The following is a 4492-nucleotide window of genomic DNA, read 5'->3' as shown; positions in this document are numbered from 1 at the left end:
GATCCCTGTAGGATCGGGCCTAAACGGGCAGTCGGACATCCCTCTCACAATCCAGGACTGCTGGCTCCCAACTGCTCACCTGCCTGCCTTCCTGATTGCCCCTAACCGCTTCTGCCTGCCAGCCTGATCACCCCCTAACCATTCCCCTGCCAGCCTGAATGATGCCTAACTGCTCCCCTGCCAGCCTGTTTGCCCCTAACTGCCCTCCCCTGCAGGCCTGGTCACCCCTAACTGCCCTCCCCTGCAGGTCTGGTCACCCCTAACTTTACTCCTCTGCAGGCCTGGTCTCCCCCAACTGCTCTCCCCTGCAGGCCTGGTCACCCCTAACTGTCCTCCCCTGCAGGCCTGGTCTCCCCCAACTTCCCTCCTCTGCTGGCCTGGTTCCTCCCAACTGCCCTCCCCTGCTGGCCTGATCTCCCACAACTGCCCTCCCTTGCTGGCCATCTTGTGGTGGCCATCTTTTGTTCACATGGGGGCAGCCATCTTGTGTGTTGGAGTGATGGTCAATTTGCATATTACTCTTTTAATAGATAGGATAGAGGCCTGGTGCATGGGTGGGGGCCAGCTGGTTTGCCCTGAAGGATGTCCCAGATCATGGTGGGGGTTCCCTTGGGGAATGGGGCAGCCTGCGAGGGGCCTGTGGTGGTTTGCAGGCTGGCCACGCCCCCCGGTGACCCAAGTGGAGGCCCTGGTATCTGGGATTTATCTTCTATAACTGAAACTTTGCAGCCTTGAGTGGAGGCCAAGGCAGGCCAGGGCTGCAGAAGCTTGGCTTCCTCCATCACAGGGGGAAACTCAAGCCTCCTGCTCTCTCGAGCTCCATGGCTGCCACCATTTTTGTTGGGATTTATTTATCTTCTATAATTGAAACTTTGTAGCCTTGAGTGGAGGCCTGGGTCGGCCAGGGTGTGTGGAAAGCTTGGCTTCCTCCATTGCCAGGGAAACCCAAGCCTCCTGCTCACTCTGGGGCTGCAGCCTTCTTGGTTGGGTTAATTTGCATACTTGCTCCTGATTGGCTGGTGGGTGTGGCTTGTGGGTGTGATGGAGTAATGGTTAATTGGCATATTACTCTTTTATTAGATAGAATTTATTTTTGCCCAGGTCTCAGATAAAACTTTGGATTCCAGATTTGTAAGCTCTCATTGACAACTATTTTTGTTTTGTTAATTATGTCTATTGTATGTTTTAAATCCCACAAGGCATTATTTAAAACAGTCAATATTTATTTAGTTTTATCTACCTTTTCCTTTGGCACTCTTTATTCTTACTTTATTTACTCCCTTCATCTGGGATAGTTTTCCCTTTGCCTGATGAACTTTTAATGTTTATTTAGAGGGTGGCGAAGCTGGTGAGAAATCCTGATACCTCTTTGTGATCCCCAAACATCTTTATTTCGTGTTCCCTTCTGAAGGGTCTTCTAGCGTAGTGCTTCTTGCTCCACTTAACATAATTGTGTTTTTTCTGCTGGCTACTTTAAACATTTTCTCTTTAGCTTCATTTTTCACCATTTTGGCAGTGAGCACTCAGGGGTTCTTGGAGCTCCTTGAGTCTGTGGCTTGATGTCTTTTGGAAATATTCAGCCATTATTTCTTCAAGTATCACCTCTGCTTTATCCTCTCCTTTCCTCCTAAGGCCGGAATCTCACATATGTTACACTTTTACACAGTGCCTCACATTTCTCTAATGTTCTTTCTCTGTATTTTCCATCCCATGTCCTTTCCATGCTACAGTCTGTATTCCCTACAAAGCTAAATTCTAGCTCATGAATCCTCTTTTATGCTCACACAAGTACCCTCTTATTTTGAGCAGAGTGCCTGGCAGGATGTCCCTGCAGCTTGTGGAGGAAAGAGAAGAGGGCTCCGATCCTAGAGACTGTGTACCAGTCCTGGCCAAGGCAATAAATTGACATTGAGCTCTCCCGCACTGATTTCAATAGCAATTCAGGGAAGTACAGGAAATTGTGTTCAGATATAAAAACCTGAAAAATACTGACAAAATACTGACATTGGAGGGAAGAAAATTAAACACTTAATTTACAAAGTACTTTATATAAGCAAAGTATAGTTCTGGGAGCCTAGCTTCTTAGTGTTTGGAAAGTTAAGTCTACCAGTTATTAAAGAATATGACCTAAAATGACAATTTGCTCTAAAATGTTTTAGCTACAGCTTTCTGTGGTGGGCATATATTGACTAACTGCCCAGCTCCTGAACCAATAAATTCTCCCTTTGCTATGGAAACTTATGACAACCCTAGTCCCCAAAGCCACATAATGAAATCCTTGTTCAGTTGATTTGGCAGTAAGAAAGCATTTGGCTCAAGTGTGACTGATAAGATTCTTCCTCCAGGCAATTGTAGGTGAGTCTGAGCTTCTTTTGAGCATACTAGTAGTTTATTTAACCTTGGGATCTCTGGGTTAGCCAAGTTCTGGCTGCCACGTGGACTGGGGAGCCATCTACGGAGAGAGGGAGATAAAGAGAAAGTCCAGAGAGAAGCAGGCTACGGGGTGTAGTGAGAGCCTGCAGCTTTCTAATTCCTGTGAAATATCCCTGTGTCCATATAATAAACCCGATGCCCTCAGCCTGTCTCAGCTATTTTTTTTTTCTTTTTCCTTAAGGTATCTTGAGTTGACTTCTGTTGCTTGCCAACTATAAGCCACTAAGAAAGGATATTCATTACATTTAAAATACTGTTCAATTCAGAGAATATCTCAATTTAATTTAAGAGAATATATAATGAACAAAATAGTGCCATTATTGCTTATTCCCTTTCTGATTCCTTTAGTCACTTCCACATTCTTATTTTCCCTTCCATCCTGTGAGTTTGGCACTTTGGATAGACCTTCTTCCTCCTATCTTCCACCTCCCTGACTAGTAAGATCAGAAGAGAAATAAAATCTGAAACTCAAACCATGTGGCTTTAGACTAGCTAAACACGGAAATCAATGAAAGACAATTACATTTCATGACATAAATGAAGTTCTAGTAAGGCTTCAAGGTGGTCTGTTCCTCAGCCTGGGGGGTGGGAGGGAGGTATGTCTTAATGGCACAATCAAAGCTATGCTACAGAGAGAATGCCTGGCTTCCACATCAAATGACAGACTGCCAACGTCTCTTCCACAAAGTAACTGGTCACACTGGTAAGTATATTATTGTTAATATAAACTACAGTAATAGTCAACCATGTTATAGCATAGTAAGAAGCTAGGAAAAGTCCAGGATAAGTGGAATAGGGAAACTAAGACAGATAGTTAAACAGCAGTTTGCAGCCACTAGTAAAGCCTATCTTCTCTAAATTAAGGACACTTTAAGAGTAAATGGTTTGCACTTCTCCTACCCAACCAGAGGGTAAATAGCTTAAATCACCCTACTCAGGGAGACAGATAACTGAAATCTAATTAAGTGCCATTGTCCATCCACACCCAAAAACAGACAAATTAAGAGAGTAAATCTCATTTTGATACATCTGCATAAAGCTGATGAACGTCATACTGATCTGCCTCTCAGAACTCCCCTAAACTCCCAGCCTTTAAAACCTCCTTGAAAATTAAGGTCCCAGCATCCTTTTCCTCCAGGGAGCACTTCTGTGCCATTCCCTTCCCCCTTCCCCCCTCTCCCACATGTATCCTCTAACCAGGGGTGGGCAAACTTTTTGACTCGAAGGCCACAATGGGTTCTTAAACTGGACCGGAGGGCCGGAACAAAAGCATGGATGGAGTGTTTGTGTGAACTAATATAAATTCAAAGTAAAGGAGCGGAGGGGAGAGCAAGAGAACCGGATAGAACAGCTGGATCTGGCCCGTGGGCCGTAGTTTGCCCATGGCTGCACCTCTAAGGGACCCCATGAGGCTTACAACCAGGAGATCAATGGGCAGTGGCAGCTTGTCCAGGGCTAACCCCCAATCCTGTCTCCAAGGCCCCCTTTGCTCTGACTTCCCAGTGAGCTAAGGCAGCCCAGCCTAGGCTCTCCTGTCGCTTCTGCTATGCCCTCCCCTGTTTCCCTGCCCTAAGTGTGTTTTTGCTGCGGTCAGTAACTTCTTGCTTGCTTTTCTACACTTTGTCTCTTGATTGAAATCTTTCCCTCAAGAAGACAAGAGCTGAGGTCTCATTGTCTCCTGGTAACAACCAGAAACCTGAAGTAGCAATGGCAGATTTAGAAGTCAGTTAAAAATTTGGCACAGGAATATTGCAATTGACTTTCATATAAGTAGAGAGGAGAGATAGGAGCAATTTCTTGTTGGCACAAAGTTTATTAAAAAAGATAAGTAATGTATATTATTGCCAATATCTATTTCATCATTTTCATAAGAAAAAAACAACTACAATCACTTCATGTATTATTTCTAACCATTCCTTTTGTATTATTGCATTTAAGCTACGTTTATTCACTTATGCCAAGACACAAATTGTGACCACAAAAGCTTTCAACAGGAAACATTTATACCCTAAATAATTCAGGCAGCAGTAGAATTTAGATTACTTAGTTTCCTTTAAAT

Source organism: Plecotus auritus (genome assembly GCF_963455305.1).
Source record: "Plecotus auritus genome assembly, chromosome: 1".
Classification (NCBI taxonomy): Eukaryota; Metazoa; Chordata; class Mammalia; order Chiroptera; family Vespertilionidae; genus Plecotus; species Plecotus auritus.
This window is presented reverse-complemented; position numbering follows the sequence as displayed.